Source organism: Mus musculus, chromosome 5, assembly GCF_000001635.26.
Source record: "Mus musculus strain C57BL/6J chromosome 5, GRCm38.p6 C57BL/6J".
Taxonomy (NCBI): Eukaryota; Metazoa; Chordata; class Mammalia; order Rodentia; family Muridae; genus Mus; species Mus musculus.
Window position 1 is genome coordinate 19,479,191 of NC_000071.6, and position 27,384 is coordinate 19,506,574.

Consider the following 27,384-nt stretch of genomic DNA (forward strand, 5'->3'; position numbering starts at 1 on the left):
TAAGAGGGAAACTCATAGCTCTGAGTGCCTCCATGAAGAAACGGGAGAGAGCACATACTAGCAGCTTGACAACACATCTAAAAGCTCTAGAAAAAAAGGAAGCAAATTCTCCCAAGAGTTGTAGATGGCAGGAAATAATCAAACTCAGGGGTGAAATCAACCAAGTGGAAACAAGAAGAACTATTCAAAGAATTAACCAAACGAGGAGTTGGTTCTTTGAGAAAATCAACAAGATAGATAAACCCTTAGCTAGACTCACTAGAGGGCACAGAGACAAAATCCTAATTAACAAAATCAGAAATGAAAAGGGAGACATAACAACAGATCCTGAAGAAATCCAAAACACCATCAGATCCTTCTACAAAAGGCTATACTCAACAAAACTGGAAAACCTGGACGAAATGGACAAATTTCTGGACAGATACCAGGTACCAAAGTTGAATCAGGATCAAGTTGACCTTCTAAACAGTCCATATCCCCTAAAGAAATAGAAGCAGTTATAAATAGTCTCCCAGCCAAAAAAAGCCCAGGACCAGACGGGTTTAGTGCAGAGTTCTATCAGACCTTCAAAGAAGATCTAATTCCAATTCTGCACAAACTTTTTCACAAGATAGATGTAGAAAGTACTCTACCCAACTCATTTTATGAAGCCACTATTACTCTGATACCTAAACCACAGAAAGATCCAACAAAGATAGAGAACTTCAGACCAATTTCTCTTATGAATATTGATGCAAAAATCCTCAATAAAATTCTCGCTAACCGAATCCAAGAACACATTAAAGCAATCATCCATCCTGACCAAGTAGGTTTTATTCCAGGAATGCAGGGATGGTTTAATATACGAAAATCCATCAATGTAATCCACTATATAAACAAACTCAAAGACAAAAACCACATGATCATCTCGTTGGATGCAGAAAAAGCATTTGACAAGATCCAACACCCATTCATGATAAAAGTTCTGGAAAGATCAGGAATTCAAGGCCTATACCTAAACATGATAAAAGCAATCTACAGCAAACCAGTAGCCAACATCAAAGTAAATGGAGAGAAGCTGGAAGCAATCCCACTAAAATCAGGGTCTAGACAAGGCTGCCCACTTTCTCCCTACCTTTTCAACATAGTACTTGAAGTATTAGCCAGAGCAATTCGACAACAAAAGGAGATCAAGGGGATACAAATTGGAAAGGAGGAAGTCAAAATATCACTTTTTGCAGATGATATGATAGTATATATAAGTGACCCTAAAAATTCCACCAGAGAACTCCTAAACCTGATAAACAGCTTCGATGAAGTAGCTGGATATAAAATTAACTCAAACAAGTCAATGGCCTTTCTCTACACAAAGAATAAACAGGCTGAGAAAGAAATTAGGGAAACAACACCCTTCTCAATAGTCACAAATAATATAAAATATCTCGGCGTGACTCTAACTAAGGAAGTGAAAGATCTGTATGATAAAAACTTCAAGTCTCTGAAGAAAGAAATTAAAGATCTCAGAAGATGGAAAGATCTCCCCTGCTCATGGATTGGCAGGATCAATATTGTAAAAATGGCTGTCTTGCCAAAAGCAATCTACAGATTCAATGCAATCCCCATCAAAATTCCAACTCAATTCTTCAACGAATTAGAAGGAGCAATTTGCAAATTCATCTGGAATAACAAAAAACCTAGGATAGCAAAAACTCTTCTCAAGGATAAAAGAACCTCTGGTGGAATCACCATGCCTGACCTAAAGCTTTACTACAGAGCAATTGTGGTAAAAACTGCATGGTACTGGTATAGAGACAGACAAGTAGACCAATGGAATAGAATTGAAGACCCAGAAATGAACCCACACACCTATGGTCACTTGATCTTCGACAAGGGAGCTAAAACCATCCAGTGGAAGAAAGACAGCATTTTCAACAAATGGTGCTGGCACAACTGGTTGTTATCATGTAGAAGAATGCGAATCGATCCATACTTATCTCCTTGTACTAAGGTCAAATCTAAATGGATCAAAGAACTTCACATAAAACCAGAGACACTGAAACTTATAGAGGAGAAAGTGGGGAAAAGCCTTGAAGATATGGGCACAGGGGAAAAATTCCTGAACAGAACAGCAATGGCTTGTGCTGTAAGATCGAGAATTGACAAATGGGACCTAATGAAACTCCAAAGTTTCTGCAAGGCAAAAGACACCGTCAATAAGACAAAGAGACCACCAACAGATTGGGAAAGGATCTTTACCTATCCTAAATCAGATAGGGGACTAATATCCAACATATATAAAGAACTCAAGAAGGTGGACTTCAGAAAATCAAATAACCCCATTAAAAAAATGGGGCTCAGAACTGAACAAAGAATTCTCACCTGAGGAATACCGAATGGCAGAGAAGCACCTGAAAAAATGTTCAACATCCTTAATCATCAGGGAAATGCAAATCAAAACCACCCTGAGATTCCACCTCACACCAGTCAGAATGGCTAAAATCAAAAATTCAGGTGACAGCAGATGCTGGCGAGGATGTGGAGAAAGAGGAACACTCCTCCATTGTTGGTGGGATTGTAGGCTTGTACAACCACTCTGGAAATCCGTCTGGCGGTTCCTCAGAAAATTGGACATAGTACTACCGGAGGATCCAGCAATACCTCTCCTGGGCATATATCCAGAAGATGCTCCAACTGGTAAGAAGGATACATGCTCCACTATGTTCATAGCAGCCTTATTTATAATAGCCAGAAGCTGGAAAGAACCCAGATGCCCCTCAACAGAGGAATGGATACAGAAAATGTGGTACATCTACACAATGGAGTACTACTCAGCTATTAAAAAGAATGAATTTATGAAATTCCTAGCCAAATGGATGGACCTGGAGGGCATCATTCTGAGTGAGGTAACACATTCACAAAGGAAATAACACAATATGTACTCACTGATAAGTGGATATTAGCCCAAAACCTAGGATACCCAAGATATAAGATACAATTTCCTAAACACATGAAACTCAAGAAAAATGAAGACTGAAGTGTGGACACTATGCCGCTCCTTAGAAGTGGGAACAAAACACCCTTGGAAGGAGTTACAGAGACAAAGTTTGGAGCTGAGATGAAAGGATGGGCCATGTAGAGACTGCCTTATCCAGGGATCCACCCCATAATCAGCATCCAAACGCTGACACCATTGCATACACTAGCAAGATTTTATCGAAAGGACCCAGATGTAGCTGTCTCTTGTGAGACTATGCCGGGGCCTAGCAAACACAGAAGTGGATGCCCACAGTCAGCTAATGGATGGATCACAGGGCTCCCAATGGAGGAGCTAGAGAAAGTATCCAAGGAGCTAAAGGGATCTGCAACCCTATAGGTGGATCAACATTATGAACTAACCAGTACCCCGGAGCTCTTGACTCTAGCTGCATATGTATCAAAAGATGGCCTAGTCGTCCATCACTGGAATGAGAGGCCCATTGGACACACAAACTTTATATGCTCCAGAACAGGGGAACGCCAGGGCCAAAAAGGGGGAGTGGGTGGGTAGGGGAGTGGGGGTGGGTGGGTATGGGGGACTTTTGGTATAGCATTGGAAATGTAAATGAGCTAAATACCTAATAAAAAATGGAAAGAAAAAAAAAAAAGAATGGACACAAGATGTGGGGAGGGGTGTCAGGCGGGAGGACTTCATCCTAAAGAGCTGCTGCACCTAAATATCATGGAGAATGTCTTCTCTCTCCCATCACAGCACTCACTTTGAACCACATCAGGTTCTGCCCCATCCTAGTCTCTGCCTTCCCCTTCCAGCTTGGTGTGAGGGCACCCTGAGGGGAAGCTTAGACTGGGACCACTGTTCCCAGAAGTGCACCAGCAGTGCTTGGGTACACAAGAGGCTGAGAACCACAGCAAGGATCCCAGACTCTGCTGTCCTCCACTGGGGAAGTTGGGACAGAGAATCCCCATTCCTGACCTTGTTCTGTCTCCTCTGAGCAGCTTGCTGGCAGTGCTCCAGACACCCTGGCAGAGAGGCAGACATGCTGGGCTGGTGTCCCATTCCCTCCATTTAAATCCTTGCCTAGTTGTAGAAGATAGTCTGTTCAGGCTGTGTGTCTCCATTACTCCGAGTCTTTTCTAGGGTTACTCTCATAGATCCCATGGAGCTTCTATTGCACTAGGTTTCCACCCTGCCCTCGAAACGCCCCCCAGTTTTTCTCCCAGATTTTCTCTCCACTACCTGATCCCTCACTCCTTGCAAAATCTATACTTCCCAGAGAGATCCTTGAGCCCCTCCCCCAAGGCCTCCTTGTTATTCACCCTCTCTGGGTCTGTTGACCATAGCACGATTGTCTTTACAGCTAGTATTTACTTATAAATGAGTACATATCATGTTGTCTTCTGGGTCTGGGCTACCTCACTCAGATTTTTTTTCAAGTTCTATCCATTTGCCTGAAAAATGTCATGATGTCATTGTTTTTAATAGCTGATTAATACTCCTTTGTGTAAATGTACTAGATTTTTGTTATCCACACTTTGGTTGAAGGACATCTAGGTTGTTTCTAGTTCCTGGCTTTTGTGATAAAGCTGCGGTGAACATAGTTGGGCAAGCATCCTTGTCATAGGATGAAGTATCCTTTGTGTATATTGCCAAGAGTGGAATAGCTGGGTCTTGAGGTGGGATTTTCAGTTTTCAGAGAAACCACCATATTGACTTCCAAAAGTGGTTGTATATGTTTGGACTCCCAACAGCAGTGGAGGAGTGTTTTCCTTGCTCCACATCCTCTTCAGCATGAACTGTTGCTTGTGACTTTCATCTTAGACGTTCTGACAGGTATAAGATGGAATATTAATTCTTTCTGATTTGCATTTCTCTGATGCCTAAGGATATTAAAAATTTCTTCATGGGTTTCTTGGCCATTTGAAATTCTGCTGTAGAGAATTCTCTGTTTAGATCTTTACTCCATTTTTAGTTGGATTATTTAGTTTATTGACGTCTAGTTTCTTGAATTCTTGATGTATTTTGGATGTTAGCCATCTGTCAGATGTAGAATTGGTAAAAGGTCTTTTCCCATTATGTGGGCTGCCATTTTGTCCAAATGACAGTGTTCTTAGCCTTACTGAAGCTTTTCAGTTTCACAAGAGTCTATTTATTAATTGTTGATTGCATGCTATTTGTGTTCTGTTCAGGAAGTTTTCTATTGTGTCAAGGTACTATTCCCCACTTTTCTAAAAGGTCCAGTATAGCTGGTTTTATGTTGAGATCTCTGATCCACTTGGACTTGAGTTTTGTGCAGGGTGATAGACATGGATCTATTTGCATCCTGTTAGAACATCACCCTTTGTTGAATATGCTGTCCTTTTTCCCCATTGTATATATTCTTTATCAAAAAATGGGATATCCATAATACTTTCTATAGAGCTGTGTATGTGGGTGATTGAAAGTCTTGCTGGGTATAGTAGTCTAGGCTGGCATCTGTTGTCTCTTAAGAGGCTACAAGACATCTCTCTAGGCCCTTCTTTTAAAGTCTTTCTTGACATTGAGTGTAATTCTAATAGGTCTGCCTTTATATAATACTTGGCCTTTTTCCCTTGCAGCTTTTAATATTCTTTCTTTGTTCCATATATATAGTGTTTTGATTATTATGTGCCACAAAGATTTTCTTTTCTGGTACAATCTATTTGGTGTTCTGTAAGCTTCTTGTAATTTATATGTATGTCCTGGGCTGGAGAGATGGTTTAGCGGTTAAGAGCACTGACTGCTCTTCCGAAGATCCTGAGTTCAAATCCCAGCAACCACATGGTGGCTCACAACCATCCATAACAAGATCTGGTGCCCTCTTCTGGAGTGTCTGAAGACAGCTTCAGTGTACTTTCATAAAATAAATAAATAAATAAATCTTTTTTTAAAATTACCTTTCAAATTCATGATTACATTTATATTTCTTGTTAAATTTGATTGCAAGTAATATTAACACCTCAACTAGCAAAATATTCTTTAGATGTTTTTGAGATATAACTACATACTTCATTGAGCCCCCATTCATCTTAAAAGACATATTTTACATCATCTCACTCTGTATGTCACTATTTCACATTAAGTTTTACAAAGGGCTATATTCCTGTAGATTGTCTTCTATATGATGTGCATGTTTTCAACTAAACTATTTAAATGTAACAGCATGGGTTTTGCAATTAGTACTTGGTACTCTTGGCCATGGACAAGATCATGATTTACTCACAGAAAGTAGGTAAGCTGTTCAAATACAATTGTGCTTTTCCTCGTTACCTAAACTTTAACAGAAAAACTGTTTTGAATTTGAATATTGGGAACAAACGTCCTTAGCTTGGAGCTGCTACAGTTGCGAAACTTCCCCAGTGGGTATAGTTAATGCTTGAGTTAACACTTTCCTTTAATACCTTGAATGTACCCATAATCATATGTCCAGCCTAGACTCTTAACCTTGACATGCTTGCAGACTCAGCCATTCTAAATCTGCTACAGAATTAAACCTCAGAATCTCCCTATTTATGAGACAGTGCATTAAACATGTTAGCTTGTTAGTATTCCTGAGGAAAATGAATAGACAAGAAAAAAAGATCGGATGACACTTGAGGTCAAGGCTTTTTTGTTTGGTTTGGTTTTTTGTTGTTTTGCTGTACAATTCCCCCTACCTACCTGATTTACTTTTGAATCAGCCTTTGTCTTCTTTCATGTCAAACTTACTCCTAACAACTAATTTCCTCTTTTATTCACGTTCCCTGTAGGTAAAGTTTGTGTTTTAAACGCAGCTGAGGTCCCTTTTCCCATGAAGTCTTCTCCAAGGCCACATAGACATGCTCTGACCTGAAAGAGGATTTTCACAGGTCTTGCTGTCAGAAAGACCATTTCTTAATTTGATTTTATTTGGCATCTTATTTGTTCCATTCTTTATATATGATAGATATTAATATCCTATTGTTTTTGCCCAAAGGCACTACTTTGTAATAAGAATCACTGCATTTTAAGTTTTATTTAGCGAATAAGGTTGGGGCCTCTGTGTTAAAGATAAAACGTGAGTATGATAGTATTGTTTAGCTATATTTCTGTATAGTCTTCACCATTAAAGTGCATCACTGTGAACAACCATCAGCTTCCTTTCAGAAACTGCAAGCTAGTTACTAAGACATTTATTCCCTGCTAGGTCCGTCCTGGTATAACATGGCAAAAGTGGCACAAGGCATGTCTGTCTACGATTCCTCCAGTGCTCCTCATTCCCAATTTCATGTTACATGGCTGCCCATGCTCTGCTATAAAGACCAAGGGAAATAAGAGAGCAGTACCTTAGAAAGTTGACATATATTCTATAAATGCCAACTATCCCTGGGCATTTCTATAGACCATTGGTTTACAATGCACACTTCTTACAGGACAGAATGCAAAGGATATTTAGATGTAAATTGGGTAGACTCACTATATCTGTCTAAATTGTAAATGCATAGGTGAGTATAGACAGGGGAAAATTATTTCTGCATATTTTGTCCCTCCCTTCTGAAAGAATGATAACCATAATCCATAAAAACAAAAGTGAAATTTTCTATTTCACTTTGCTTTATAATTTGAAACCTGTGTCTAAAAAAAACAGTAATTTAAAAACACTGTATTTTTTCATTTGAAAGTAACAGAGAGCATAGTTAAAACACTAAATTTTTTTAAATTTTGTGGCATACTTCTTCTACAACTTTGATATAATATCAAACATGTCAACAAAATCAGACCTTTATTAAAAATAGATTCCTAATTATATTAAGTACTACACAAATTTAATTTTCTCATAATTGTTCCCTATAAGAAGGAAAAAGAGAATCTTTTTTTCTTTATCTTTCTTTTCTTTTCAATATCTTTTTCTTTTCAATATATACAGAGGCAGATATTGAAAGAGGCAAAGACAGAGATAAGACAGAGACAGGGAGAGAGAAAAAAACAACTGAAGCAGAAAAAGAAAGGAGGAAGGGAGGGAAGGAAAGAAGGAAGAGGGATGAAGGAAGAGAAAGAAGGAGGGATGGAGGGAGTAAAGAAGGGGAGAAAGAGGGCAGAAGAGGGAGGAAATTAGGGAGCGGGGAAGGAAGTCTATCTTTTCTCAAGGGTCTTTTAGGCTATGAGAATGTGAGTGGTTCCCCTTCTGCCTTTCCAGTTCCTCAAACCTCACAGTGTGCCCATTCACTGTGAGCCCTCAGCTACAGCAGAGCCTTATTCTCTTCTGCTGCACATCGGCAGACTCTGAAGACTCGTGTGTGCAGGTGACTCCCCTTCTTCCTTGGGCTCTTAATAAGAATGCATTACACTTGTGCCTGTTATGTGTATGCAAGATTTATTTTCTGACTGTGACAAGAACTTTTAGATACAGCCTCTGAGGTATGATTGTCATCATGGGAATTTCAACTTGATAAAATTGCAACAATTTAATGGAATCAAGTATATTTTTAGTTAGGATGGTTTGAATTCAAGTTTTCTAGGATGTGTGCACTCCATGCAGATGGCAGTATTGAGGTCCTCAAGCAAAAAGAACAGGGATAAAATGTATTTAAAACATGAAAGAAAAAGAAAGAAAGAAAGAAAGAAAGGAAGGAAGGAAGGAAGGAAGGAAGGAAGGAAGGAAGGAAGAAAGGAAGGAAGAAAAAGGAAGAAAAGAAATAAAGAAAGCTAGAATTAAGATTTGCATATATGAAAGCCCTGATATACAAAGCGTTCTAAAAATAAGCACATACAGGTTCAGTCTGTGACTCATTCATTTGTCTTTGCTCTGTCCCAGAGACGTCTTGAAAGGTAAACACATGTCTTTACATTTTATTACCAAATTCAAAATTTGCCACAAAGAAAGAAAGCTGACAAAACACAGAACACAATCAGCGAAGGATGCACACAGCCCTCGGTAACAGTACCCCAGCATTGTTAATTGAAAGGAATTTCGCAGTCTATTTTGAAAGCCTACAGTCTTCAAGGTCCAGGAAAAGTGAGTGTCAAACGCCATGCTTTCCAAAGCGAATGGGATTATGTAAATGCGTTCTCAGAAGAGTCAGCAGTCATTCCATTAAATGATTGTGTTGTTTTATATTCCCCTTACTATTTGTTTCCTGTAGGAAAAAGCTTAACATTTTTTTGTTTGTTGTTGTTGTTCAAATCATGGTCACTTTTTTATGATGTAAAAGCTGAAGCTATGAAAAAGCAACATTAGGAATCTATGCTTCTTAACTGGGGCCATTGTTTAAAATACAGGACGTGTCTATAAACAACTGTTACATTAGCATGCATTAACATATTAAATGAAGATGCATAGGTGCCTGTGCAGGTTCTTTAGGCTTGATACCATATAGTATCTATTACACAGGGATACTTTTGATAAAAGTGTTATATCAATTGTTATTTATACTAACAAACAGAAGAAAGAATACTCAGTGGGTGGAACATTTGAATCCAAATATTTCACAAATTAGCTAGCATCTTTTACCAGAGAGTTCTAAAATGCAGATACTTTTCTATATTATAATCCAGAGGAGAAAACTGGATATGTGAAACTCTCATGATATGTATAGTACAATGTTAGCCGGTTTTATTGCATCATTTCCCTTGATTTATACAACAATCTTATAAGAAATATCTTTATTATTTTTGAAAAGCTCAAGCAAATAAAGGAAACATAGCCCAGGATGATGTAATTTTACACATCTAGCTAAAGGTACAGTTAGATATCACACCAAAGGCATTCTCTCCTAACCCAGCAGGCGTATCCCAGTGTTATTCCATGAAGACAGACAGTCACCAACTAATTGTTGAATCTCTTCTCTGGCCTAGACACTGTGCTTAGTTTTCAGAATAAAATCTCATATAAACAAAGGCAATATTTTTCTGTGTATTTTGAATACCATTGCAAGAAGATTGAATTGACTCTTCATCTCTGTGGGAAGGACAGAAAGAACGTATGGAAGAAAGTAATTCAGTTCACATTTTCAGAGGATAAGCTCATGATAGTGAGCTTGGTAGTGCTGTTCAAATCATGGTCACAAGAAGCAGAATAAAGAGAATACAGGGAATGGCCCTGGATAAATGTATGCGGAAAATAGCATTCTTATTTACAGGTACATCCCCTGCATTTTACAGCAATGACTTCAGTTAAAAAGCCTTAGATTCCTAAAGATACTTACAGATTAGCATTTTTACGTCATAAAAGTGCAACCAAAGCCGGGCATGGTGGTGCATGCCTTTAATCCCAGCACTCAGGAGGCAGAGGCAGGCGGATTTCTGAGTTTAAGGCCAGCCTGGTCTACAAAGTGAGTTCTAGGACAGCCAGGGCTATACAGAGAAACCCTGTCTAAAAAAACAAAACAAACAAACAAACAAAAAAAGTGCAACCATGATTCAGTCCCCCAGTACCCATCTACAGTGGTCTATTTTCTCCAGGTAGACCCTATGGCTTCCTTGTCATTCCCTCACAATGGTGCCATCATAGTACAAACTCATAAAAGGACTAATTCTTATGATCTGTCTAACAACCTCAAAAACAGGCAGAGGTAAACTGCTAATTTTCTGGCCATCCTTACTACAATCATGTTGACAAAAGTTACCATTAGAGAGACTTGTGAATAAAATTACTGATTAGAAGCAGTATCTGTAAATTGATAAAGAATATGAATCATAAGAAAAATTCTATTTCTATGAAAGAAAAAATACGAAGAAATAAGAAATTAGGCAAGGTAAGAGATGGCAGTGCAGCTGATGAAGAGGCAGGCCACAAGTTCAGCAGCCAGCTATGCCCACTTTGCTCCTTCTGTATCATGATCAGCAGTAATTGCTCCTCTGGATATGATCATCAACATTACAAATTGAAAAATACTGAAAATTAACTAGTCTCCAGAAATATTGCCAGGCTTTACACATTCTGTGAGTGGAGAGACAGCCAGTGAAGCCCTGGCTATGGAGACTGGAACCTGAAGATGACATTCTTCAGAAGCACCCAGGGGTGATGAGATGCAAAGGCAAAACCCTTGCCACCACCTCATGATCAACAAAAACAAGAACAAGAAACCAAACTGGGTACTGACAAAGAGCAAAAGTAAAAGAGTCAAGACCCGCTCAGGAAGAGAACAGGTCCTGTGTCCAACTGCAGTCAAAGACATTCCAGTGCAGTCTTTATCACACTCATAGCCTGCCCTCTGACTGTTCTACATCCCATACCCCCCAATATGATGTCTCCCACCCCACCCCATCCCACCAGACTTCCCCACTCCCTGGGACTTCAGGTCTCTTAAGGGTTAAATGCATCTTCTGACACTGAGTCAAGACCCAGCAGTCCTCTGCTGTATATGTGTTGGGGGCCCCATATCAGCTGGAGTATGCTGCCTGGTTGGTGGATCAGTGTCTGAGCAAGCTTGGGGGTCCTGGTTAGTTGAGATTGCTGGCCTTCCTATAGGGTCACCTTCCTCCTCAGCTTTTTCCAGGTTTTCCTTAATTCAACCACAGGGGTCAGCAGCTTCTGTCCATTGGTTGGGTGCAAATATCTGCATCTGACTCTTTCAGCTGCTTGTTGGGCCTTTCAGAGGGCAGTCACGATAGGCTCCTGTTTGTAAGCACACCATAGCATTAGTAATAATGTCAGGCCTTGGGACCTCCCCTTGAGCTAAATCCCAATTTGGGCCTGTCACTGGACTTCCTTTACCTCAGGCTCTTCTCCATTATTGAGCATGAGGTTCCTTTAGAGTAATTCTGGGTCAGAGCTTTTGACTGTGAGATGGCAACCCCATCCCTCCACTTGATGCCCTGTCTTTCTGCTGGAGGTAGACTCTAAAAGTTTCATCTCTCCACACTAGGGCATTTCATCTAAGGTCCCTCCCTTTAAGTCCTAAGAGTCTCTTATGTCCCAGGTCTCTGGTGCATTCTAGAGGGTTCCCCCCCAACCTCCTACCTCCTGAGGTTGCCTGTTTTCATTCTTTCTGCTGGCCCTCAGGGCTTCAGTCCTGTTCTCCCCGCCCCTGCCCAATACTTGATCATGTTCCCCTCTTCCCTTCCCTGTCCCCTTCCCCACCACTCCCCTCCCTCTTCCCCCACCCCCATGATTGCTTTCTTCTTCCTCGCAAGTGGGATTGAGGCACCCTTACTTGGGTCCTTCAGCTTGTTAACCTTCTTGAGTTCTGTGGATTATATCCTGGGTATTCTGTACTTTTTTGGCTAATATCCACTTATTAGTGTGTACATATCATGCATATCATTTTGGTTCTGAGTTACCCCAGTCAAGATTATATTTTCTAGTTCCATCCATTTGCCTGTAAAACTCATGATGTCCTCATTCTTAATAGCTAAGTAGTATTCAGCTGTGTAAATGAACCACATTTTCTGCATCCGTTCTTCTGTTATGGGATATCTGGGTTATTTTCCAGCTTCTGGATATCACAAATAAGGCTACTATGAACACAGTGGAACACATGTACGCAATGACTAAATTCTATAGCTGAGATAGATGTATGCACATATATTATTGCTGCATAGTTAATAAGAAATGAAACCATCCCAATGCTCATTAGATAAGAAAGATATCTTTCCCATACACAAAGGAATACTATACAATTACGATAAAAAATGAGATTGATATTTTCAGGAAAATAGAAGTAGAAATCTTATTAAGCAAATTAAGCCAGACTTGTAAAAGCAAATATTTGCTGTTCTCCCTCATATGTGGAGCCTTGATATTATATCTCTATCTACTCTGTACCTATCTACATTCATGGAGAGAGACGTGAAAGGGAAAAGGAGCATGAGAAGGGAGAAGAGATCTTCAAGGAGTAAGGACAGTGGAGCAAGAGAGGCCAATGAAATACCATGGGACATGAAAGTACTATGGGTGAGCCATTAGCAGGGCACTAAGAGGAGCATGGTATGGGAATAAAAACGGGAGATGGTGGCAAATAAGGACAGAGTAAATATGAAAATACCACAGTGACTTTTTTTTTTAAAGCTAAAGTGTATCTACCCTCCTGCAATTCCATACTAGAGTCGCCTTCATTTTCTTACTTGGCTAAAGCTTATGCTTCTGGTCTCTGCCAACGTTATAAACCTCTCTAGTAGGGACATCAGAATAAGACAGGACGTGGTTCCTTCTCAAAGTTTAAGCCTAGCATCATGGCCTGTCGCCCTTAGAAAAGCTCCTGAGAGTTGCTCTTACCCTATCATTTTCACAGAAGAAAGTATCAGAGGAGATCACCAGAGGAAAAGATAAATCTCCTGTCTGGTGACTGTTAAGCATGAACCCAAACTGCCCCAACTGCTGTACAGAAAATTTTAAATTAGTCTTCACTTTACCCCCACATGATATAGCCATTTTTATTCCCATCTTAGGAAGGAAATTGAGGCACAGGAAGGGTACTTCATTCAAAGTAGTCTATTTGGTTGGAAGAAGCCAGATACAAATACCAGTCTTAGAGAGAGCCCTGCATATAATAAAATCATAGTTGCTCAGGGTTCGGGACCCAGGACCCCTGGGACTGACTTGCAGTCCAATGCTTTTGCTCTCTGTGTGTCCATTACCTCTTTGGGAAAATAAAAATAATAGGCATTGCTTTCTCAGGGCAGCTCAAAGCGCAGTTTCATAAAAGAACTTTACCAATGACTACAACAGAGAAAATGTTAATTTTTTAAAATATTGAAACCCTTGTTTTCCTCACTCCTAACTGAAGACATAATTGAAAATGTACGCATGCGTGCACCATACAAGGCTTTGACGTTGTAACATTAGCACATCAACTGCAGAGATGATAAAACTAAAGTTATAGCTCTATAACTGTAATTCATCTATCATATCAAAAATTATAATTTGAGAACTGTTGATCTTTACATTTTTACCAGAATTCATTGATTGTAGTTTTCTCCTTGGATCTGACGCCCAGTGACTAAGTTAGACACTTCAACTCCGTATTTGGTATCAGAGACAGTTTCATTTCTACTGGTTTTCTGTTATCAAGTTAATATCTTCAACATATAGAAAATAATTTAACATAAACTGTCTATCACAGACTAACCTCAAATGTTTTTAGTTATTAATTGCTAGTGAAGTTTGTAGCAAGTCATTACTACTGGTTTCATGATTAATGAGAATAGGAAACTCATGCTGAGGTAGCTTTTGCACGTGCCACAGTTTATGTATTGCTCAGGCAAATGTCCAATCGCACGCTATTGAGAATGGCTCTTGCTTACTCTCCTCCTCTGTTGTACCCAAATGCAAAATCCTCACAGGGAAAGAAAGGGAAGCAGAGGGTTGTGCAGAAGTAGTAGGATAAAGAAGGAGGCTGGAGAGAAGAGTTGAGGGGGGCGGGGCAAACTGAATGGGAAAGAATATGAATATTACATCCTAGGCTTAGGTATTATGCCAACCAACTAAAAACATTTAAAATGGAGATGAAACTGCCCATCAAAAGTTATCTGTGCCACATAATAGAGTGAGAGAGTATCAAACCAGAAATGAAATTATTGAAAGAATAGTAAAACACAGTTTGAACTAACTTATTACCACCATGTATTTTATAGTTATCTTCCCAGAGAATGTATTCAAAGTGTATTTCCTCATAAAACATCTCCACTATACTTGGGCTTTAAGAGATTGAACTGCAATGCCAGCTTTAATTGTGTGGTTCTGCATACAACATTTGATGTCCTTGTAAAATTCAGATTAAATCCCTATTTTCTCTTATCACTTTGTAATAGTATGTAACTTTTATCTTTCTTTTAATTTTCTCTGATAGTCTTGTCAGAGCAAAAGAAATGCTTTCCTGAAGTTAAACCAATTATTTTCCAGAATAGTTCAAATGTATATGTATGTTATTTCTATTGGGAAAAAAATAACAAAAGTACGAAATTACTTTTGCTTTGCATTATATGAATGTTTGCTTTCTAAAAATTTTACTATATGTAAATATTATATTTGTTCTAAATATCTACTAATCAGTCAAGAGAACAATGGCTAGGTCAGAAAAAAACATGATCAAGAGTATATGTATTGCCTCTACCCTAGACAATTTTTTTATTACCAAAAGTGAATAATAGTTCCACTATTATCCTATGAACACTATCATAAAAGTTGCTAGTTTTCAAAATCAATAATGATGTATTCAAATACAAAAGGCAAACATCCAGACTGCACAAATCATGTACAAAATAAAGTGAGATAAAAGGATAAAAATTGTTTAAATTTTATACAAGCCCTAAAGAAATATAAATATATGTAAATGAGGAAAATCTAGAAGATAATAGATACATAGATAGATAGAAAAATAGATGATTGATAGATTAAATAAGACAGACAGATGACATATAGGTTAGTAGAGAGAGATGACAGGAAGGTAGATAGTGAGACAGAGATAGGTAGATGATAGAGAGATGGTAATTAGACAGACAGACAGACAGACAGACAGACAGACAGACAAACAGGTGATAAGACACTACATCCATGCCTTTCTCTCTACTCTTCTTATTCCCTTTCATTTAAGAGTATATCATACTGGGAGAAGAGGCCCACGGTCTTGGGAAGATCATATGCCCCAGTACAGGGGAACACCAGGGCCAGGAAGCAGGAGTGGGTGGGTTGGGGAGCAGGGCAGGGAGAGGGGATAGGGGACTTTCAGAATAGCATTTGAAATGTAAAGGAAGAAAAAAGAATATATCATAAATAAATCAGCAAATAATCTTCTTAAATTATAGAAAAGCAGCACAGCTATTCCTTTGAGTTTCTTCCTGGTTTTGCCCCATCAGGGAAACTGCTATTGCAGGCATTCTTCCACTTACTTCTTTAGATAGTAAATGGCTTCCACCTAAAATCAGGTCATATCTACAGACACATTCAACTGTGGGCAAAGTGAAAGATAGTGTCTACCTATCAGATAGAAACTGTGAAAACATTTGTTATTTCAACATAGGAGAAAATGAATACTTAATGCTATTTTCAATATAATCTATTGAAAACAAAGAGTATATCTCAAAAAACCAAAAACATAAGAAAGGGTAGAGCACAACAGGATAAGGTGGGCCAGGCAGTGGAGTGAAATGTGGCCAGGGGTCACATTATTTATGGTGGCCTCTTTTAGACCTGGGGCATTTCCATAGAGAACTATATACTCTAATGTTTCATGAGATAAAATTCCATGAAATTCAATCATTATTTTAGCCAGAGATGATTGTCCACAGAAGAATGCTTGCCTAGCATATATGGGGCCCTGGGTACCCTCAGCAATGAAGAATTTTAAGAAATTAAGTATTATGTTGCTAGCATGTAGGTGAACTTATTAAGCTATAATTAATCACCTAGGCCTTAACCCAGAAGCATCTTTCAATCTTTGTCCATAGCAACAGCATACTCACTCATAAACTGGGACTCTTGACTTAGAATAGACTGACTTATAAAGCTTTGATTTGTAGTAAAAGCAATCGGTATTCAGTACTTTGAAATGTTGACATCTCATCTTGTTTTGGGCTAATGGTGTGGTGCTATACTCTGCTGTGATTGTGAGCCATTGTAGAGTTGCAGCGCCTGCTCATCCCCATGACAGCTAATAAGGAGGAGCAACTAGGATTTAATGTGCAAAGTTATGCAAAACTCTATTGCAAGTTAGACATGCTGAATGCAAGGGATTTATAGGGATGTCACCCAGTCATAAGGAAAGTCAAGTGTGTGTGTGTGTGTGTGTGTGTGTGTGTGTGTGTGTGTGTGTTTAAATGTGTTTGTATGTTAAGAAGGGCTGAGACATTACCTAGGGAAAATAGACCTTAAGTGGGGATAATGATAATTTGGAATTGGGCTAAAGGTCCTAATTATCTTAGAATGTTCAGACATTACCATCTTCACAAATGTCAAGATTTATAAAAAGTCTGTTGTATCTGTCAGTGTGTCTGGCATAATTTCACATGGTCTATAAAATCTGCTACCGCTTGATGACATTGAATTCCCCGCTTTAGACATGTATTGAAGAGCAAAGAGTAGATACTCTGTGCTGTAGAAAATACAGCATCTACTCAACAAAATCTTGAATCAAAATAGGATAGAGCATTGAGATTAGCAGTATGGGGAGTACTCACCTGGTATTTAAATGGTTCAGGTTTTCCTCTACCTCAAGAAAATGAAGCTGTGCATTTTATGACATTTAATACACAAAAACGATGGAGGGATCAACCTATGTCAATGCAGGTTCTTTTCAGGAGGCTCTACTATGGATTGTGAAAGGCAAGGAGGAATCTAGGAAAGTCTATAAAGCTAGGAATCTGATTATACTTCCTTATAAGTATGATTTGTGTCGAGTTGTATTTACCATAATCTAGCGGTAGGAGTGATTCAGTGTACTGAAATAGAGTATCTGAATAAGTGGGGGGAGCAGAGCACACAGGACAGGCAAAATCCACGTGTTTATTTCTCACCGGTTGGATATTACGGAAAGAAGAGAGAACAATCCCAAATTTGTTGAGATACAGAGCATGCTAGAGCCTTCAGTGCCCAAAGTGTAGCTAGGTTGTAAATAGGAAAGGAGTTTAAAGTTCAGAAATTGTATTGTTTCGTTCTATTTGCAGAAATACTGTCAAGTTTTTGTAATTAATATTACATTTCAGTCATGTTGTATTCAAACACTTTTCTCTGAAATATTTTATAGGATTTAACATATTAAGAATGTTAATTTAAAATGCGTGTTGCAAGAGACTGTAGAGACAGCTGAGTTAGTAAACAGCCTGACATGCAGTCGTGAAGTTCTGAGCATAGATTCCCAGCCAACAGATGAAACCTGGGCACTGTGGTGCCCATCTATAACCCCAAAACTGAGGGGACAGAGACAAATAGATCCTTGGGCTTTGCTTGACATCCAGCCTTGCTAAATTGATGAGGTATAGATATTTTGAGACACTGTCTCAACAAGTAAAATAATGACTAAAGACAGATAATTTTGACCTCTAGTCTCCAAACACGTTTGCAGGTGCGCATGTACATATATGTGCATATACACCATGTACACATATATACATAATATACATGCACTAACATAATACTAATTATAGATTTTTATAGATATCTTATACCTTGATACATCTTAACATTTTTCTTCCCTTTGTGTTAGAAACGGGCAAGGAAATTGCATAAATATTTTACAAATCATGTTCTACAATTGCTTTAGATAAGAGTTGTTGTACAATGGGTGTTCACCCATGTCATCATGCTTTAGGGGAAGGAATAACAATGAGTTATCACAAAACTGCATCATTTGTTGACATTTTGAACAATAGACTAGAAAAGATTTTAAAATGTTTGTGTAAGGATAAGCTAGATGTACTGAACCTGGTAAGAAGTAATTTGACTTTATTGCTAAGTCCAGTAGTGTGCTACTAGAGGGCATGACATGTAGTTAACAGATCATGAAGTTTCTGATATGGATGACTATTTAAGAAATATAAATAGATGCCGGGCAGTGGTGGCACACACCTTTAATCCCAGCACTTGGGAGGCAGAGGCAGGCAGATTTCTGAGTTCAAGGCCAGCCTGGTCTACAGAGTGAGTGAGTTCCAATACAGCTAGGACTACACAGAGAAACCCTGTCTCGGGAAAAAAAAAAAAAGAAAGAAAGAAAAAAGAAAAAGAAATATATATAAATAGAAAAGCAAAGTAGCAATTGGAATTGGTGATTAGTAGCCAAGAGATAAGCAACAGAGTTGGACCACTGAAGATGAGAGAAACAGATTGTTCATGATTTCCATATGTGAAGTTTAAAAAAAATGTTAATAAGGTTCAAAAGAGTGTTGACAGCTCAGAACACCTACTGGTTCTGACCAGTCTATTGTCTATTGTTTCTGAAAACATGACCCTGTTAAAGTCACATGGTAAACAATAAATGTTCCTGCATAACTGCTAAAGCTGGAGGATGAAAATAATTTTTCAGGTGGGGGAGGGTATAGGGAACTTTCAGGATAGCATTTGAAATGTAAATAAAGTATCTAATAAAATAAAATATTAAAAAATAATTTTTCATACACAAACCTAATTTTGTACAAACAAATGATTAATTTAACTTTCTAAGCATAACCAATGAATATCTATATATGCATGTTTTCTTTTTCATTTATGCATTTTCTGTATTTTATCTGCATTAAGAATTGTAGGAAAAATAGCAAGTACACTGTGTTTCTTGAATAATATATTAATATATGGATCCTATGTAACATACTAACAATGCATTTCAGACCTCTTACTAAAACTATATAATAGTGAATGAGTATCCAAGCCCTGGTGAAAAGCTGCATACATAACCAAATTATACAGATAATTGGGTAAAAGTCGGAAAATTGGACCCACGTCTTCCTATCCTAAGTCTTCAATTCTTTAGAGTATTTTTAATAATATTTCTTATTATTTAAATTACTGTGACACAATTTCATCCCTCTTCTTTTCTCCTTCAAACTCCACCTTTTCTCTCTCAAGTTCATGGCCTCTTTTTATTTGTTGTTACATGTATATATACACATATTTGCTTATATATATTTATTGTATATATGTATATTTACATATTTAGGACACATATGTGGACTGAACACTTTATGTATATATACACATATATACATACATATATCAATACAGTATGTATATATGTTTAATACATATGCATATATATATAAGATATTTATAATACATATGCATATATAATATATAAGTATCTTATATATATTTAGTTCATATAATGTTGTTACCTGTATATATATGATCTCAGGTCTTATCTCTTGATATTATCCTGAATGCAATTTCAAACTATAATTGTATAACCTAACTACATCCAGCTTAGAAGATTAAACACAATTTTAATTGCATTAAGTAGAAAACTAATCTTTAAACATCCAGGCTTCTGAGAGGTGAAAATAATACTACATATCAATTTTAGATTCATAGATTGGGTTTCCAGCATTTTCTACTAATTACCAACTAAATCTGCTACTGAATTTCTTTGTAATCATCTAAGGCATGAGAGAAATGAATGCCTTTGGATCACCAGCTTGCTGCTGCTGCTGCTGCTGCTGCTGCTCCTCCTCCTCCTCCTCCTCCTCCTCCTCCTCCTCCTCCTTCTTCTTCTTCTTCTTCTTCTTCTTCTTCTTCTTCTTCTTCTTTGCAATGCTTCCAGTAGTAGAATGTTGATTAATGTAAATTTAATTAGTTGCTCTTAGTCCTGACATTGACAGGAACATTGTAAGGTAAAAGAAATCTGATAAATTTTTACTCAATTTTGAGAATCAGAAAAAAAAAGAAAGTAATAGTAGTAGGTAGTACAGAGTCCTTCAGAGGAATTTATTAACTAAAACAAAAACTGAAATCCAGATAACTAAGAATTGAATTCCATAGGAACTAAAATTTGCATTTTTAGCCTACTCAAGCATAGTTTAAGCCATTGCATGTCAGCTATATATAAAAATTTTAAGTGTATCCTGGTTTGTATGTAGATGCTATTAAAACTTTTTTTTCAGAAACATTACACAGAATGTCAGTTTTTATGAAGAAAATTCTGTGGGCAAACAGATTTGTGAAACGGTAAGTTACACAAATCCTCGTTTAAAACGTTCATCTGCACACTGCATCTTGATGGCTCAGTGTTAACCGGCAGACCGCCAAATTTTATGGCTATGTGTTGTCGTCTTTCAATGATTTCCTGCTCAAATTTCTTCTACATCATTTGTTTTGGGGGGAAAACAGGTGGATAATTCATTAAATAAATGTATAAAGAAGAGGAAGTGAAGAAGGCACAAAAACAGGAGCTGTAGGGTTAAGGCACACCCCTAAAGTTCAGACAGAAAAACATTGTCTATAACACTGAGTGTCATAATGTCTGTGCTTCACACGTAATACATAAAATTCTCACAAATTTCCAAGACTGAGAAAGGCAAGTGCTGCACTTCAGGGGGAGAATAGAACTGGCTGAGGCAATTGAGGAGGAAGCCAAGTGTTACCCTTTGCTCGTCCTCTTCATGGTCTCCTCACTTTCCTTCTGTTACTGACACGTTCTTCCCGTGTCATGTCTGCTTGCCCTAGACCTCTCCCAATGCTCTCCCCGATGAATTGTAAGCATAGCCTGCTACATGTGCCTTCCTCTCCTGCCCCTGACAAAAGCAACTCTTGATCTGGATACATAACCACAGAGGGATTTTGTTTGGACTGTGGAGAATTTTTAGAGCCCCTTCTCACAAAAGTATGTCCTTGTAGCTGTTCGAAATCTGTAACAAAGAAGGTCTTAGGCAAATGGCAATATCAGTGGTCTTGAAGATTATACTCTTCATGGATCATCTAGGTTTCTCATTTTGTGACAGTAAGGGTCAACACTTTATAGTATCTCCAGAAAAGTAAGAGTGATGAAGTAGCCCAAGTAGCTGTCCTAAAGATGGAGAAGCCAAGTCAGGGCCTGAAATTTTAGTCTTTCCTTGTGACTGTTGGATTTCTAGTGCTTTGGGTTACTGCATCCAGGTTTCATCTATCTTCCCCCTGGTGTAAACCAAACTTCTTACAAGGCAGCAAGGCTGTTACTAAGTGACATGATCTATACACCAAAACATATGAAAGCATTTTGAATAGCTGAGAAGAAACAAGAGTAAACAGGGGAATTTGGCTTGGTCCAAGTTTTTGAAACATCCCGTTTAGTAATCATCTCCCCATACATAACATAACATTTTAGAAGTGAAATTGGCCCTGAAAGTCTCCTATTATAAAAGTTGAGTCAGTTTTAACGCAGTGAGAAGTTAGAAACCAGTAGTGTGATCCTGGACCACGGATGCTCCTGCTGCTTCAGGGCAGCACCGGAGTGTGATCGGCATTCCTGCAGCTGGTAACCACACACAGGGAAGGAAGGCTGCTCTCTGGCCTGGATTAAGGATATCAAGTCATAAGAGCCGTGGTTCTATACTCTCAAAATCAGTGTGTTTTCATTCCAGGTTGTAGAAAACTGGGTTACCCGGCTGGAAAGTTTCCTGAAAACAACATATATACCCTGGAAAAAAGAGACTTCCTGTCTCCCAGAAAATCTGGGACTAGGTCCAGAACTCTTTGGATTTGTTCCTGATCCTTCCCTAGTTATAGTTCTAAATATATCAGCTTCTCGCTGGCTATCTATTTATTTGCCCAAATCTGTTAAAACTCTTCCTAAACACATTTGTTTGTGGAAACTTTACCTTCTAAACCAGAGCATACTACACCTATGTCCTGCATACATGTAATTTAAGTACAAAAATTATTTTTAAAGTATTTCCTTTCATGTAATTCATTTTTATCGCAGAAATGAGGTCTTGTGTGTGTGTGTCATAAGTATGGACTGATCTCTAGATATGAATCTCAAATCAAACATGTATCAGTGATATGACTAAGAAAACTTCCAATTTCTGTTATATGAGTCTTAATGTAAACTTGGAGCATATAGAAAGAATGTCTTTAATCAAATAACCCCATTAAAAATGGGGCTCAGAGCTAAACAAAGAATTCTCACCTGAGGAATACCGAATGGCTGAGAGGCACCTGAAAAAAATGTTCAGCATCCTTAATCATCAGGGAAATGCAAATCAAAGCAACCCTGAGATTCCACCTCACACCAGGCAGAATGGCTAAGATCAAAAATTCAGGTAACAGCAGATGCTGGCGAGGATGTGGAGAAAGAGGAACATTCCTCCATTGTTGGTGGGATTGCAAGCTTGTACAACCACTCTGGAAATCAGTCTGGCAGTTCCTCAGAAAATTGGACATAATACTACCGGAGGATCCAGCAATACCTCTCTTGGGCATATATCCAGAAGATGTCCCAACCGGTAAGAAGGACACATGCTCCACTATGTTCATAGCAGCCTTATTTATAATAGCCAGAAGCTGGAAAGAACCCAGATGCCCCTCAACAGAGGAATGGATACTGAAAATGTGGTACATTTCCACAATGGAGTACTACTCAGCTATTAAAAAGAATGAATTTATGAAATTCCTAGGCAAATGGATGGACCTGGAGGGCATCATCCTGAGTGAGGTAACACAATCACAAAAGAACTCACATGATATGTACTCATTGATATGTGGATATTAACCCAGAAACTTAGAATACCCAAGATATAGGATACAATTTGCGAAGCACATGAGACTCAGGAGGAACAAAGACCAGGGTGTGGACACTTTGCCCCTTCTTAGAATTGGGAGCAGAACGCCCAAGGAGGGAGTTGCAGAGACGAAGTTTGGAGCTTAGACCAAGGGGTGGACCATCTAGAGACTGCCATATCTGGGGATCCATCCCGTAATCAGCCTCCAAACGCTGACACCATTGCATACACTAGCAAGATTTTGCTGAAAGGACCCTCATATAGTGTCTATTGTGAGACTATGCAAGGGCCTGGCAAACAGAAGTGGATGCTCACAGTCAGCTATTGGATGGATCACAGGGACCCCAATGGAGGAGCTAGAGAGAGAACCCAAGGAGCTGAGGGGAACTGCAACCCTATGGGTGGAACAACAATATGAACTAACCAGTACCCCCCGGAGCTCATGTCTCTAGCTGCATAGGTATCAGAGGATGGCCTGGTCGGCCATCAGTGGAAAGAGCGGCCCATTGGTTGTGCAGACTTTATATGCCTTAGTGCAGGGGAATGCCAGGGCCGGGAAGTAGAAGTGGGTGGGTCGGGGAGTTGGGGGAGGAGACTTTTGGGATAGCACTGAAGATGTGAATGAAGAAAGTACCTAATTAAAAAAAAAAGAAAGAAAAGTTGGAAACAACTTGATGTCCAGCAAGAGGGAATTGCAGAAGAGAGCTTCCTGGTATTTCTAGGTGCTAGATCATTAGATAGCCACGTAAAAGAATAAAAGGAAATAAATATGTTATTGCCCAGCAAAAAAATAAATAAATAAAAATAAATAAATAAAAAGCCATTTTGAAAATAAACAGGCTTACAGAGATCTTTGCATTCCATAAAAGATGAACTTATAAAAATTAGAAGGAGGTATATGATCACTTGCTAGATGTTCTTTAAAGTTTTCTGTTGGTTGTTTTTCAAAATTAAAATCGAAAAATTCCTTGCACAACTCCAAATGCCGCTGCTATCTTAATATTATTACTGTTGTCAAGATAACTCTCCATCCTTGGATTTCTTAGGATGTGAGAAATGCATCTAGCTTCCATCATCTGTTACACTTTGAACGAAAGCTGTCAGTAAGTTTTATGATTTACTAAATAATGTTAAACTTTCTTTCTTTCTTACTTTTTTTTCAGTTAAAATCATCAGTGTTTCTTTGAGTGTACAACAGTTTCCAGTTGTAAAATGTTTCTTACGAATCATAGGCAGAAAAGAAAAGGTGGAACACATGTTTGGCATGCATCTTAGAAAAGAAACGATCTGAAGAGCTGAGTTATGTGCACATTCAGGCGGCTCCCCAGTAACAGTGCCACTCCGGTAACCACCTCGCCTAGCCGGGGCCAGAAACAGATTACTCTAGACCTGCTCCCCAAACACAAGGAAGCCAGCTCCAGTGCAGGGTACACCGAAGAGCACCTGCCCTGTGGGCAAGGCATCAGGGCTGTTCAGTGACTGCAGCCAGCCACAGCTATCCAGGATCCAACATCAGTCACTTAAAGAAAATGGAGGTATCTAGAAGCAGGAGGTAGCTGGTGGGTTCTAGAGGTTGGTGGCAGTGGTGGTATCCTGTATCCAAAAACTCTTGCCTTGGGGGAAGACGAGGCTTGAACTTTTCCTAGCATCAGCTGTGCCAGGAGGGAGACAGCACTCCCCATTTGGCTTTAGAAAGGGACTAGAATCAGGGGCCCAGCGAAGCCTGTGATGCCCTGAGGCTGGGGACTATTATAAACCCTTCTGACTCGGAGCACAAAGCTGGAATGTCCCTGGGTTCAGGTGTTCCACCAGTGCTGTCAACTGATTTTGATTTGATTTGAAAAGCTTCAAAGAAAACAACTGAATCACCACAGTTTCATACAAGGTCTACCTGGAGCTATCAGCCATTCTCCTGCCCCAGATCCAGGCCCAAGTTCCTCAGCCTGCAGGTTCCCAGCCCAGGCCTCTATATCATCATGACTGCATGGAGCCAGGTCAGGCCTATGGGCAGAGAACACCTCCATCTCGAAAACCCAGTAGAGCCCACCACATTCTCATGGTTGCGTAAGCCATGTAGAAATTACCAAGAACTAGTGAGACCAGACCATAATAATTAATTAATTAATTAATTAATTAATTAATTAATTAATTTCAGGGGCTCTGGGACCATGGTGAGCCTGGGGTAGGTTTCACATCAGCCGGCAGCCCCTTGAGGTAGTCCTTGGGTGCCCCTGCTTGTGGAAAGGTCCTGTTCGCCGAATTCTGCCTCTTCTTCCTCTTCCTCTTCCCCGTTGTCACGCCCAGGACAGATGACAGCTTCCCAGCCTGCATGGCCACCTTTTGACCATCTGCATTGACCAGGACATTGCAGAAGCTCTCCCTGATCCCTAGCTGCACTAGCTCTTCCACACAAGGGTTGATGGGGACTGTGAGTAACCCCTGCGCCAGCTGCCCACACCATGACCATCTGACTGCCCTGCAGGACATACTTGGGTGTGAACTTGTAGGCGATGTTCTCACCCTCCAGAACCTGTCTCTTGATCCTCTAGTTCCCCAAACACTGGTCCTTGTCTGAGGAGTTCTTAAGGCGCACGAATCTGCCCTCCAGGTCCACCTCGACGATGTTCACAACACCGGTTCCCACAGATTGTTGGGCCAGTTGGGAGCCACTGCTCACGCTGGAGGCATTGCTGTGTGAGCCTGGGGTGTCCTCAGTCTCCAGCTGTCAGTGCTTGCTCCGGCCCCACCCCACAGACATGCTGCTGCTGCTGCTGCTGCTCAAGGTGGCCCGAGAGATGATGACCCGTGATGAAGGGCTTGGGGACAGTTTAAGCCTCTTCTCCTTATCCTCCGGCAGCTTGCAGTAGACGCTTATCTCCATGCCCAGGGCCAGCTTGCTATCTAGCAGCTCTTGGTACTCCGCCAGCTGCTACAGCATGGCATCACGCACCTCTGTCATCTCCTGCCCCTTAGCGTCCAGCATCTTGCAGAACTTGTCACACTTCCCAGCCAAAGCCTCCTCCAGCTCTCAGATGTGGTCCTCTGCAGCACTGGCCTGCTTTTGGAGGCCTGAGAGCTGGTAGCTGAGGGACTCCACGTGCATGCTGGCCTCCTTGAGCTCTTTGTGGGCTGCACTGGCTACCTTGTCCCTCTGGTCAGAGCTCAGCTTGGCATTGTACAGCTTGGCCTGGGAGGTTTAGTTCAGCTCTAGCTGGTACAGACACACTCATCTCATTGGCTATGCAGGTCCTCCAGGGCCTGAGCCATCTTGAAGTCATATTCCTGTTGCCGGCTGCCATCCACTTCCATCAAGCGCCGCTCATGCCTCCATCGGTTTTAGCACCTCCTCTTCAAACACACTCTTGCTGAGAGCCAGCTCCTCCTGTGGGCTCTGGCAGTGGTTCTCCAGGTCCACACGCATCAGCTTCTCCTTCTCCAACTGCTTCTTGGCCCCAGAGTGACCATCCTCTGACTTGGCCAGCTGCTCTCGAAGCTCTGCCACCTCTGTCTCCAGACCATGTTTGTCACCGATGGCTGCGGCCAACTCGGCCTCACTAAGGTGGAACAAGGATTCCGGGTCCTTCCCTTGGCCCTGGGTCACCCACCATGAGCTCACCTTCCCACTCCTTGGCACTCTTCCTGGCCTCCTCTAGCTCGGCCTGCACCTTTCCAATTTCAATCTGTAGCAGGGCACATTCGCAGGCTGTCTCATCCAGTACCCACCCAGCATCAGCCAGCTCCAGCTTATACAGGGTCTTGATGCCACTCACCTCGCGTGTGGTCACCTCCTCCTCCTTGAAGATGCAGAGCAGCAGGTTTGAGCGCGCGGACACTGTCGATATGTGTGCCAGCCGGTCGTCTAGTCAAGCTCGCGCAGCTCCTCCTCCTGCAGCCCAGACAGGCAAGCAGTTGACCATGGTGGTGTGGTGGTGCCCTGCACAGGGCGGCAGAGAAGTTTTGGTGGAGGTAGCAGCACGAGGATCCTCTCTATTGCTGGTGCGGCCTCTTCATTCAGTCCTCGGGCGCTGCCGCCCCTTAAATTTTCTTAATTATGTTATGTTTTTTAATAATTAATTATTTAGGAATTTGAAATTTTAAGAGTTTGTATTATAAGACATAAGACCTCCAACCACTGCTTAAGCTCCTGACTATTTCCCAGTAAAGTTCCTGAAATTTAGTAGACCATGTGTCTTTCCTTCACACGTTTCATTGGTGGCATCATCATGATCTAGGCCCTTGTCATACTGCCAAGATGGCCAGATAATGATCAATACAATGGAAACAAACGTGATTATTGAAAAGTACATCCTTTA

General features: G+C 40.1%; 1 protein-coding gene and 1 pseudogene across 9 annotated transcripts in view; one reads left to right on the plus strand and one right to left on the minus strand.

Moving 5' to 3' along the window:
• Positions 1 to 27,384, plus strand: part of Magi2 (membrane associated guanylate kinase, WW and PDZ domain containing 2) — a 1,485,406-nt gene that overhangs the window by 259,804 nt on the left and 1,198,218 nt on the right. The gene's annotated exons all lie outside the window — the stretch shown is intronic.
• On the minus strand, positions 25,215 to 27,100 carry Gm21009 (predicted gene, 21009; annotated as a pseudogene).